The sequence below is a fragment of the Suncus etruscus genome, chromosome 3 (assembly GCF_024139225.1).
Source record: "Suncus etruscus isolate mSunEtr1 chromosome 3, mSunEtr1.pri.cur, whole genome shotgun sequence".
Classification (NCBI taxonomy): domain Eukaryota; kingdom Metazoa; phylum Chordata; class Mammalia; order Eulipotyphla; family Soricidae; genus Suncus; species Suncus etruscus.
In genome coordinates, this window is record NC_064850.1 from 4,358,932 (window position 1) to 4,372,079 (window position 13,148).

The window sequence follows — 13,148 nt, forward strand, 5'->3', positions numbered from 1 at the left end:
ATATCTGGTGAGTTTCAGAGGTTATTCCTGGCTCTACAATTCGGAATGGTCCCTGGAAGTGTTTAGTGGATAATATGGGATGCCAGGGATCTAACCCAGGCCAGTCTCATGTAAAGCAAGTGTCCTACCCTTTGTATTACCGCTCCAGCCCCAAGAGTTTCTGTTTTTTTTGTTTGTTTGGTTGGTTGGTTTTTGGCCACACTAGAAGATGGTGATTAAGGATTATTCCTGGCTCTGTGCTCAGAAACTACACCTGGCAGATTCCGGGGACTATATGGGATGCTGAGGATCAAACCCAGGTCAGCCTCATGCTAGGCAAATGCCTTATCATGGAGCTATTGCTCTGGCCCGAGTTTGTTCTGTAATATGGAATTCAAGTCCTAATTTCTTTTTTTTTTCTTTTTCTTTTTTCTTTTTCTTTTCTTTTCTTTTTGTTTTTGTTTTTGTTTTTGTTTTTGGGCCACGCCCAGCAACACTCGGGCTACTCCTGGCTCTATGCTGAGAAATTGCCCCTGGCAGGGGCACCATATGGGATACCAGGATTTGAACTGTCCTTCTGCATGCAAGGCAAACATCCCACTGCTGTGCCATCTCTCCGGCTCCAAGTCCTAATTTCTTTAGGCTAATTTCATTATGTTGGAAAGAGGTGGCTAATCTGTCAGTACCACCACCCTCAAACCTTAGCATTGCTCAGTAGGAAAAAGACAGTCATTAAATTTCAATAATTTTCTGTTAATTCCTTATAGCATTTTTTAATTTTATAAACCATATTTAGTTATATTTCATACTTTTACTTGAATTTTTATTTTGTTGAAGTTAACTTTGAGGTTTTAATTTTCCATACAGGTCACTTTAGTGAGAAAAAAAAAAGTTCAAGGTCTGTCAGGAAAATTCCTTTATTTCATTCTTTTATATGGATGATAGTTTGTGTGAGTGTGAAAGCTGAGATTCAAAATTAATGAGCACAAATTGGAAATCACCATTGTCTTTTCAAATACAGGTCTAATAAGACACTGCGATAAATTTCTGTGGTCCCCCTTTGTCCTTCCACTCTGGAAGTTTTTGGCAGTTCTGTGATTTCATCAGATAACAGCTGTTTCTTCTTCTAATTCAATATTGGATTTATAGTTTCCGGTAGGATAATCATGTCTAAATCTCAAGGACATTTAGTACTTGGGAATTAGTCTTTCCTCTCTTTCACTTTTCCCTGATTCTATTATCTGAATCTGCTTTCACTGTAAAAGGTTAAATTCGACTTGGCATCCATAGTCCTTGTTTTATTTTGCCTTCTTTGGTAACCCCCTGAGTAGATTTCCTTCTTTTTTCCAATCTTTGTTTTAGCCAAGGATCTTAAATTAGTGCTGAAACTGAGAAGGGGAGATTACTCAATTTTTCTGTGTCTTTCCAATGAATAAAGGAGATGTATATGTTATCAATAAACTTCTCTTTGACCTAACAATCTGCCTGGTATTTGCTTGATCTTTTTTTTTTTTTTTTTTGGTTTTTGGGCCACACCCGGTGGTGCTCAGGGGTTACTCCTGGCTGTCTGCTCAGAAATAGCTCCTGGCAGGCTCGGGGGACCCTATGGGACACCAGGATTCGAACCAGCCACCTTTGGTCCTGGATCGGCTGTTTGCAAGGCAAACACCGCTGTGCTATCTCTCCGGGTCCCTGCTTGATCACTTATTATACCAGGTATACATGAATGATTCTCACCAATGAGTTTCCTCAAAATGGTATAAGGGAGGAACCCTTCAAAACCAGCCTCTTCAATCTTCTGGCTACTTCTAAAAATTGTACTCACAAAAAGACAATTAATAAAAAAAAAGCATATAGAAGTTTTATGTAACATGGGAGCCTTTCCAAGGAAATGCAAAATTAAAGAAATGCATAAGTATGGTTATTTATATGCTAGATTTGAATAAGCTTTATATAATATATATAATATATATACCTAGTAGAATTCAGTGTCAGGAATCTAACCTTAGCCTTTGCCTAATCAATTCCTGCCCCTTAAACCACTTTCCTGGTCCTAGTATTCTAGGTTTTATGAAGAGCTAAAGTCCTGAGAACATGATGGAAAAGAATATAAGTTACGTATAGCAAACTGAAGAATTAGTAAAGCCTTTTTTGTTTGTCTGTTTGTTTGTTTTTTGGGGGTTTTTTGTGTTTTTTTTTTGGGGGGGGGTCACACCCCACAGTGCTTAGGGGTTATTCCTGGCTCCAGGCTCAGAAATTGCTCCTGGCAGGCACGGGGACCAAATGGGGCGCCGGGATTCAAACCAATGACCTCCTGCATGAAAAGCAAACACCTTACCTCCATGCTATCTCTCCGGCCCCAAGCCTTTTTTTTTTTTTTTATCACATTCCTAGTACCCTTTTGTCAGAAATAGGGGTGCTTTTTTTCATCACATTTGGAGAAATCACCTTTAAGATGATGATTTTTTTTAATTACCTGCTTTACAAAGATTAGAAAATCCTGCAACTGCCATTTTTCAAATTATTTCAGTTTAAAATATGTAATGTACTCAGTACATATTTTAGTACATATATCCAAGATACTGTCATTACTTTATTTTCTTTTCTTTTCAAAAATTGCTTTATCGGAGCTATAAAAAGTTGACATCTATGAAGCCATTTTTAAAACAAAACCAAAGAGATAATGCAGTGGACAGGGCCTTGCTTGTGACAGAATTGGGTTCAATCCCTGGTTCTTTATATGGTCCTCCAAGCCCCCTAGGAATGATTCTTAAGTGCAGAGCCAGAAGTGAGCACTGAGCTTCTTCAGGTGTGACCCCCAAAGCAACAAAAAATAATATAATATGATTTGAATCCAAAGAGCCAATATAAAAACTGCATTACTTGTCGAACCTGAATTAAATCAAGAAGCCAAGTGTCTTAAAAAATCATCATGCTGGATATGGAGAGTATTATTCTGAGAAAAATGAGTCAGAGGAAGAGGGATAGACATTGTATGATCACATTCATTTGTGGGATATAAAAAAAGTAGGGTAATAATGTCCAGAGACTATAGAGACAAGAATCAGAAGGACCAGTCCATGACAGGAAGCTTGCTTCGAATGGCAGGAAGTGCAGGAAGGACAGAGAAGGGACCACTAGGACAATGATAGATGGAAATGATCACTCTGGAAAAAAAGTAGGTACTGAAAGGAGATGAAATGATAACCCTTCGGTAACAATATTGTAAACTACAGTGCCTAAAGGGAATAAAGGGTGAGAGCGAGAGAGAGCAAGAGAGAGAGAGCTGAGAGAGAAGAGAAAAAAACTGCTACAGAGGCAGAGGTAAACTGAGAATATTGGTGGCAAGAAATGTGCACTGGTGAAGGGTGTTGACTGAAACTCAATCATGAACAACTTTGTAACTGAAAATAAAACCAACTGTATTATGAATAGCCTTGTAAAGCATGGCATTTAAATAAAGTAATTTTTTAAATCTAATTAAAAAGATATCATCATGATACAAAACACTGACATAGACGCTATTTTAAAAAATACATACCAGCATCTCTTATGAACACAGATGCAAATATACTCAACAAAATCTTAGGAAGTCAAGTTCAAAAATACATCGAAAGACTACTCTATCACGACCAAATGGGATTTATTTCAAGGATGGAGGATGGTTCAATACACACAAATCAATGAATGAAATACACTACATTTAAAAAGCTCTTTAACATGGAAAGGCAAGACCTACATTATACACAATTGAAACCCTGCTGGCTCTCTAGTGTTTAATTATCTAGTTTAGAAGGAGATTTAACCCAGTGGCTACTTTAGATTGAGTGGCCACTGAAGGCACCTCTGAAGGTGTGCCGTATTGAGAACACAACACAATAGAAATAGTGATAGTAAGATCTAGGAAGGAGAGAAAGCTGGGAAAGAGAAGAGTTAGCATAAATAATCTGAGGAAAAGAATAAACTTGGGGTACTGGAGGAAAACGAAAGTATAGTTAAGTGGAAATAGTGTGTAAAAATGAAAGTGATAAAAGGGTCATAGAAGGAGGCAGGTATCAGACACTGAAGGGAATTCGAAGTCATGCTGAGGATTCCGACATCTTCTGAATCATTCTCTAAATAGCTATAATTTATAGAATGGCCTTTAGAGGGCGAGAGTAGGAAGCATAGGACCAGTGAGGAATAAGTGCAAATTTTGAGAACATTTTTTTGCACAATTCACCTCTTGTGCTATTTACTATTCTATTATGTTAAGGCAAGTTTCTGATTTTGACTAGTTTGTACTACCACTCGAGTAATTCAATTTAATATGGGTGCCCCTGTACAATGTTGTTTTTTCCTTCTGACCTCTTCTACCTAGAAAGTAGGCAGACAGCACTACTGCATAAAAAATACAAAATAGAGAATAATAGAATTAAAAGACACAAACTACATAAAATGGACCTGTTATGATGATAGTCCTGGGGGGTAGGGGTGGAAGTATAAGATGCATGTGGGGAACTCTGGCAAAGGAGGTCAACAGTAGTGGCGGTAATGGCCCTAATTTACTGTCACTATATGCCTGAAATCCAACTATGAAGGACTTGTAGTTCACAATGATCTCAATAAAAATTTTTTTAAATACACAATAGAGGGGGGGCAGGAGTGATGGCACAGCAGTAGGGCATTTGCCTTGCCTGCGCTGACTTAGGATGCATAGTGGTTTGATCCCCCAGCATCCCATATGGTCTCCCACGCCAGAAGTGATTTCTGAGTGCATAGCCAGGAGTAGCCCCTGAACGTCACTGGGTGTGACCCAAAACAAACAAACAAAAAATATACACAGTAGAGGAATCCCTAACAGAAGGATCAGTTTGTACCACAACATGTAAGTTGAAGCAAAGATATCAATTTAGCAGCTCTGTGGCAACGTGTCAAAAAGGAATTTCTGCTGAATTTGGGGTCTGCTCAGAACCAAACTTACTTTTTCTATTTCCTTCACTTTTGTCTATCCTTTGATTTGGCCTAAAGAGGTGCATCTCAAAGCAAACAGTCCATTTGTATTCTGAAATCTGACTATAGTTTTAACACCATTTTTTAGCAGAGGGTCCAATTGCCTTTGTATTTCTCAGTGGTTGTTTTGTTATTCAACTCTCAGTATATTGTTGGTCAATAACTGTTGTGTTTTCTAAACAATATTTTTTTTCCTTTTCAACAAAATATTGGTACAAATCAACTCTCAACAAAGACAATGCTAGATAGCAATAAAATGCAGCATATTATCTATGTGTAAATAAGGAAAACTATAGTTTTAGACAGGTGAGGGGAGGGAGGAATGCTACCAACACCATATGAATAAAGGAAGAACTAATAGATGGAATGTGTTTACTTACATAAACAACTCTCATCTCAAGTGAAATCTCATCACAATATATTTCTTATGACAATGATAATTAAATTATTTTTCAAGACACATTAATTGCAGGATTCTAGTATTTGCACAGTGCCAAAAACATTAAGCGCAACAATTACGAAGCTGAGAAAATGCCATCTGGTGTCTTAAAACCCAAAAGTTTAGGTTGAAAAATATTTCTATTATATTCTTATACCTCCTAGAACAGTAAAAATTGATTGCCAAGTTCCCAATATTATAGAACATTTTATAGTTAAGACATGCAATTGGCCAACCAGTTATGTAACACAAAGTGGTCCAAGAAGATTGTGAACTTACACTAACTGCTTGCTCCCCCATCAAACCCCAATATAGAAATAATACCATGGAAACCAAAGAAAACTATTGGATCTCAAAAGCCCATATATAAACTGGGAAACCCTTCAGGAAAAAGACTGGGTGCCAGGGTAGAACACTACTACTTCTCTAGTGTGGATATTCACAGAGGAAAATTGGCATGAAACTTCCTAGCATTCTTTTCTCTTACTTCCCTGGGATAGGTCACTAGAGGCTGAAAACATCAGCACCAGATCCTTCGGATGGTACCATGGTACCATGTAGTAGATGGAAGGGTGGTAAGCAGAAAGATAAGACAAGTTCAGATCATAACAATAGAAGCTTTCTACTCTGAGAAACATTCTCTTTGCCACTCCCTAGTTTTACCATAAAGAGACTAGCTACATATAATTTCAAAATACATGAAGCATATCAACCAAACACTGTGTAGTGAAAGAGGTTACTCAAAAATTGAAACTTGCAAGTTGAAGAAATGCTGCAAAGAAATAAAGGTTAAAAACGCAACAACTAGTAAAAACATGTAAAATTAAATATCTCCACTAATAATCTCAAAATAATAAAGGACATGACATTCAGAATACAGACTTTTAAAATTTGACATATAAGAAATACTCACAAAAATAAACTATTCACTAGAATATAGTGGTGTACATTGTAGACTGAAACTCAGTCATGAATAATTTTGTAATTACAGTGTTTAAATAAAAGAAGGCAATGTCTTAAAAATGAGAGTTGATAGATGATAACAAACTAGAAAGTCTAAAATGATACCATAATATTGAGGACAAATTAAAAAAATTAAAGAAAAATATTAGCGAACTCAATATATAGAAACACAAGTGGCTAATAACTATATTAAGAGATATTAAATCACAAGAGTAAATAAAATAAAAAAGAATGAAATACCTTTTTACTTCTTTTAGATCAAAATTAAAAATTCTTGGGACTGGAGCATTAGTACAGTGGGTAGTGTACTTGCCTTGCACACACTCAACCTGGGTTCAATCCCTGGTACCTCTACTGGTCCCCTAAGATCACCAGGAGTAATCTCTAAGAGCCAGGAATAAACCCCTAACCACCACCAGGTATGTTCCCAACCACCCCCCCACAAATGAAGAAAGAAATTCAGAAAATACAAAATAGTAGGGGGAATGGTGGAGGAAGAAAATAAAGCTTTCTAGGCCTGGTTGGTAGAAATTTAAACTGATTTAAGAAATCTAGAGAAAATTCTGGCAACAATTAAATATGAATGCAAATACCTAATAACTCAGCAATCCTTTTACATGATTATATAGCTATAGAAATTCTGCAAGAGGCCTATAAAGAAGACGTGCGTGTGTGTGCTATTTATGACAGTATTGTATATGAAGGCTAGTGGGTGGGATTGGACACCACCCCAGAGTCCATTATTGAGAATTAGGGATTGGTGCTTGAAGCCAAAGGACTCATACAACAAAATATCTTGTGGCAGTTGGAGGCAATGAATTTGGTGCCTATATGTCACTGCCTTAGTAACATAGTCAAAGAAGATATAAGTAACAATGAGGACTAGGGCACAACTCACTCCTTGAAGTTAAAAACGCACCCAACATATAGTTTTACATGCTCATCCAAGAATGCTAATCAATCCCATTAGAGTGGATGAAAAGGAGAGCAAAAGAGGAGTAAGCAAGCAGAAAGGGACAAAATCAAATAACATAAGACTTACTTTTCACTGATGTTGATACATGTCAGTGTGATTAAGTTTCATCTCTCATTTGGAGTGTCCTCTTTCTACCCACCATGTTTAAAAGACTATCTGCCATACCAAAGAGTGAAATACTTTATGTACCTAAGTAGACACTGAATTTTCTACATTATGAATTCTATTATTCATAGTCATTGACAATTAAATCCATTTTTTCATTCCTCTTGATAAACCTACGGCTTAACCAACATTAATCACTGTTGATTGGAAATGACATATGTCTCAAGGCCTGTTCAAGTTTTTCTGCTCCATCTGGTCATCCTGACATACAAACAGCACATTAGAAATGTCTTAAATTGGATGGAAATGGAGAGTATTATTTTAAGTGAAATGAGTCAGTGGACTGGGGACTGACAGAATGAATGATTGCACTCATTTGTGGGTTATTAAAAATATAGTATGGTAATAATACACAAAGACAATAGAGATGAGGACTAGGAGGACTAGAACATGGTAGGAAGATCAACCAAATAATGGAGGAATGCAGGTAGGGCAGAGGAGGGACCACTATGACAAGATTATCGGAGATGATCATTCTGGAAAAGAATGGGCACTGAGGGGCCGGAGAGATAGCATGGAGGTAGGACATTTGCCTTGCATGTAGAAGGATGGTGGTTTGAATCCCGGCATCCCATATGGTCCCCCAAGTCTGCCAGGAACGATTTCTGAGCATAGAGCCAGGAGTAACCCCTGAGCGCTTCCGGGTGTGACCCAAAAACCAAAAACCAAAATAAAGAAAAAAAGGGCACTGAAAGGAGGTAAAGTAATAATCGTGATACCCCTTTGGCAACCATATTTCAAGCCATTACTTAAAAGTAAAAAGAGAGAAGAGGAGGAAGAGGGGGAGGAGGAGGAGGAATAAGAGGAAGAGAAAGGAGGAGGAGGTGGTAGTGGTGGAGCAGAAGGAGAAAAAAAGAAAAGGAAGAGGGGAAGGAGGAGGAGAAAGAGGAGGAAGAGGAAGAAGAAGATGAGGAGGAGGATAAGAAGAGAAGAAAAGGAGAAAGGGAAGGGGAGAGGAGAAGAAAAGTAAGAAAAGAAGGGAAAGAGAAGGAGGAAGAAGAGGAGGAGGAGGAGGAAGAGGAGGAGGAGAAGAAGAAAAGAAGAAGAAGAGGAGGAGGAGGAAGAGATTGTCTGCTATAGAGTCAGGCAGTGGGGAGGCCAGGGGAGAGCAGAAAACAAATTGGGGGTATTGTTGGCAGGAAATGTGCACTGGTGAAGGGATGCTTGTTGAACATTGTATGAAACTGAAACAAACATGAACAACGTTGTAACTGTCTTACAGTGATTCAAAAGAAATTTCATAATAAATTTAAAATGTTAACAAATATCTTAAATCATAAAGAATATTCTGATGGAATTACTGTGTTTTAACTTCATGTACTGCAATAATCTACAGCTGATGTCTGCTGTGAAAGAGAACAGACTTGTATTCTCTAGAAAATAATCATGGAGTCAGAATAATGCTAACCAAAACTTACTAATTGCAGACTTAAATTTATGTCAAGAAGACATTTAACACTAAAGTCAACCTTAGTATTACTCAAATAATGCTGAAAACACAAGGTTTATTCTGTTTTTTTGTTTGTTCGTTTTTGGTTTTTGGGCCACATCCGGCAGCACTCAAAGGTTACTCCTGACTCAGTGATCAGAAATCACTCCTGGCAGGGGCCGGAGCAGTAGGGCGCTTACCTTGCATGCGGCTGACCCAGGACAGACTGAAGTTCAATCCCTTGGCATCCTATATGGTCCCCCAAGCCAGGAGCAACCCCTGAGTATCACCGAGTGTGGCCAAACACCCTCTCCCGCCCCCCCAGAAAAAATATAATTTTGTCACACTTTACTTTTGTGTTTTATTCTTTTTTTTTTTTTTTTTTTGGATTTTGGTTTTTGGGCCACACGTCTTAGGTCAGCTGCATGCAAGGCAAACGCCCTCCTGCTGCACTACCACTCTGGCCCCTGCGTTTTATTCTTTATCTGTTTATTCCTCCACTGACTCTGAGCTTGATTATCTGGCTTGCTTAGGTTAATGAGATGCAAGGGCACATGATATTCTGCTGTATCTCAGTAGAAACTTAACACGGCAGTGTGACTTGGATGGATCTTTGCATCCAGAGTTCCAATCCTCAGCTTGGAAGCACTCCTGGGATCCAAAAAGAAAAACATCACAAACTGAGCAGGGCCCAACAATAGTCTCTATTTTATTGTAATAGAACCAAACTCTGATAGTTTGAGCAAGAAAAACCAAAGCCACTTGAGATATGGTTTTAGCTGATAAAAACAAGGGAAAACTGGAGACTTCATTGACTTACTGGGTGACATAAGAGTTGATTATCTTTTGTGGTCATGCAACTTAAAAATATTTGAATACCTATCATCTACATAAATCAAAATGCCCGAGCACAGAACAGATTGAGTTTATAAAATGTATTAAAACATTTTGATTTGGTCTCATATTTTATATATCTACTGATTGAATTACTCTGGGGGGTGGATCATCTTAAGCAGTTTTGAGGTGAAAGAGAACCCAGAGGTATTCTCAGGTTTCACTAACTCCTCCTTCTAGTAGGTAATAAACTCTCCCAGTCATCGTGGTCAACCTTCTTCTAGTATAATATGTAATAGTAAACTATTCCTGGGCCTTCTAGGGAACTGCCATCAAGGAAATACTAATATGTTAATTTACTTTTAGTTTCCACGTGGTGGTACCTGGTACAGGACTTGAAAATAGCAGATATAAATAATGATTAAAAGAATGATAGGGGCCGGAGAGATAGCATGGAGGTAAGGCGTTTGCCTTTCATGCAGGAGGTCATCGGTTCGAATCCCGGCGCCCCATATGGTCCCCTGTGCCTGCCAGGAGCAATTTCCGAGCCTGGAGCCAGGAATAACCCCTGAGCACTGCCGGGTGTGACCCAAAAACCACAAAAAAAAAAAAAAAGAATGATAGAATTACCTGTCAGTTATTCAAATTACTAGCTCTCATCACAGGTAGTTTTCTACCAATATTGTTTCTGCTTCTCCCCTTGAATTTAGGTTAGCAAATGATCAAAGGGAAAGAGACTTCGCCAGTGTGCACTGACCTTATATAATCCTATCAGACTGAATTGTTTGTGCATTGAAATGTCAATGCATGGTAATCCATTGTGCCTGGTAATGACATCAGTTGATGAAAAGATGAAGGCCACTGAGAAGGAGTAGGCCACTGCAAAGGTGTAATTAAAACAGTGACAAATGTTATCAGTATAAGCAGACATGTAAAAGACAAGATTGAGAGAGGCTCTACCTACTTCGCATTAGTGGTCCTGTAAGAAACATCTTAAATACATCAAGTTAAGGAAGTGTTGAGAAGTCCTCTGGACTCCACTTGAGATCTTCCTGTAAGGCTCACTGGGGGCCTGCGTTCAAAATAGATACAAGGGCCAGGCTTTCTTGGCAAAGAAACTTTTTGTTCCTCTAGTGCTATTTGTCAGCTAGCCTGGCTCTCCAACCTCTGTCTTTAATGGTTTATACCAGCCTCCCAATTCTTACCACAAGCTATGTTCTTTACACTGACTGTATAGAAAGAGGAGGTACAGTCAATGCACCCGATATACACCTCAACGCAGGCCCTTTGCCTGGTCTGTATTGTGAATTGGGGGACAAAAAAAATGATGGTTTACACCACCCCCTCCACCCTTCTCTGCTAATTGAATTGTATGTTTGTATATGTAGATTTCCTTCAGTAAAAATAACATTGCAATTTTATGCAATTGCCTTGAATGGGAAAGTGAAACCTACACAGGTAAAGGTGTATTAAACCTTGGATTAAACCTGATATTATAGTTGCCAAAAAAGATTATTCTCTGGCTTTAAGGAACTTTATTCACTGAGGAATATCCAGGTCCAAGCTGATATGAGCACAGCTTAATGGAAGCTAAATTGATGTGAGAATCAGGGAGAGAAAGAGCAATAATAATGATCACTTTTCCTTCCTGAATCCTGATTATACTCAGAACAATGAAGGTACTGTTGTAGGTAGAGAGCATATAAACAACAAAGCGGAGACTATATCCTCCTGGAGTTTACACAACATCAAGGACACAATTATTCATGAATAAATACTGGAATAAGTCTGCAATTTAAAACCACAATAAAGTCACAAAGAACAGGCAGCTAAACAGATTTCTAACATAGCTTAAAAGTTATTACACTTTAGAATCCTACTTTTATTCTTGATTTCACTGGAGATAGAGACGATTTCGTTGAAGTCAGACCAATGACTTAGTTGCCTCCAATAATTCAGCTAAGTTTTGAATTTTTCTGCTGCCAACAGTAATTTAATATTTTCATTTATCTACCTGGAAGCAGGAAAGGTCATGGGCCTTTATGCTGATCAAGGAGGTAGATTGACTGCTTTTAAAAGCTGCAGAATTGCTGGTAATGTCAGGGACACATGGCCCACAGCAAAATGACCTTCAGATAGTCTTCTGTCCATATTCTTTATTATTCCCAAGGTCAAGAAAGAGACACTTACAAGGTGAGTAGTCTAATAAAAGGGAAATTTCTTTTACTTCCTTAAGGTTGTGTTTAAAAAAAAAAAGAGAGAGCACCAAGCAACACTGCATCTTCACACCAGTATTTGAACTGTCCCTCCCAGTTTGAAGAGAATTGCTAGGAGTGGCCTCCAGAGCCTCTTAAGCACAGTTTGGGAGGTTCTCCTCAAAAGAAAAGTTTAAATTTTGTTCATATTTTAAAGGAGAAAAATCTCTAATAGAAAACACTATTTACACTCTATTGATCATGAGAATAGAGCTGGCAAGGATGGTGATAAGTAACTTTGCTGTCATTAAGAAAGGAGTGTAAATTTCAGGGATCCAAAACACCAGTTGGAGAAGTGGTTGTAATTTAAGTTTTGGAGGGTTTAATCTAAACAAGAATTGTTCCTTTCAGAAAAATGAGATTCTCACAAAGCAAAATTCAGATCAGTAAGGAGAGTCTGTCAAGAAACAAATTTTCAGTATTTTATCTTTCAGCGACTAAATTTTCTATCTACAAACACCAAAACGAAGAGTTTCCGAACAACTCCCAAGTGATAAAAAAAAGTAGAAAACACAAGATCTGAAAAATAAATTCAACAGAACTGCCCATTCTGAAGGAAAGTTATCACTGTAAATAATGTAGTGTTACTAGAAACCTGCATGTCTAAGTTAGTTGACTAACATTTCTAGTATGGTAAATCTTTTCTATTGTCTTATTGTTTTCTTGGTTTGTTCCATTTTTGTTTCGTGCTCAAAGTCACTACTCCAGTGGCTGAATGTGAGGCTAATATCTCTTGTATGGTCTATTTAGACCCAAAGTCTCTGAACTTTTTGGTCTACTCATCTCTTGAGATAAGATCTTTCAGGAAAATATTTTATTTTTCTATTAGTTAGATTGTACTGTGAGTACAAGCTAATTAATGAATGGCAACCAGAATCTCTTTCTCATAAACTTCTGTTCTTTCAATACTTGGTTGAAATATCACTTTGTTGGGTTCATTCAACCTCTACTTTGTAGACATCCTTAGCTTCCTCAGGGAATTAATTACTGACTTCTCTCTGTATTCCATCTTATATTTTTGTTACGTTGCTCATTATTGTATAATGTAGTCATTTGTTTGGATATATTTCTATGTAGAATATAACTTATTTGAGATTATCATACAATCTAATAAAT

At 37.8% G+C, this 13,148-nt stretch overlaps 1 protein-coding gene and 1 non-coding gene across 2 annotated transcripts in view; one reads left to right on the forward strand and one right to left on the reverse strand.

Moving 5' to 3' along the window:
- Positions 1-13,148, reverse strand: part of RTN1 (reticulon 1) — a 226,029-nt gene that overhangs the window by 60,781 nt on the left and 152,100 nt on the right. The gene's annotated exons all lie outside the window — the stretch shown is intronic.
- Positions 10,966-11,098, forward strand: LOC126005209 (small nucleolar RNA SNORA51). Its single transcript, XR_007494379.1, has one exon. It is a non-coding gene; the product is annotated as a small nucleolar RNA SNORA51 (small nucleolar RNA).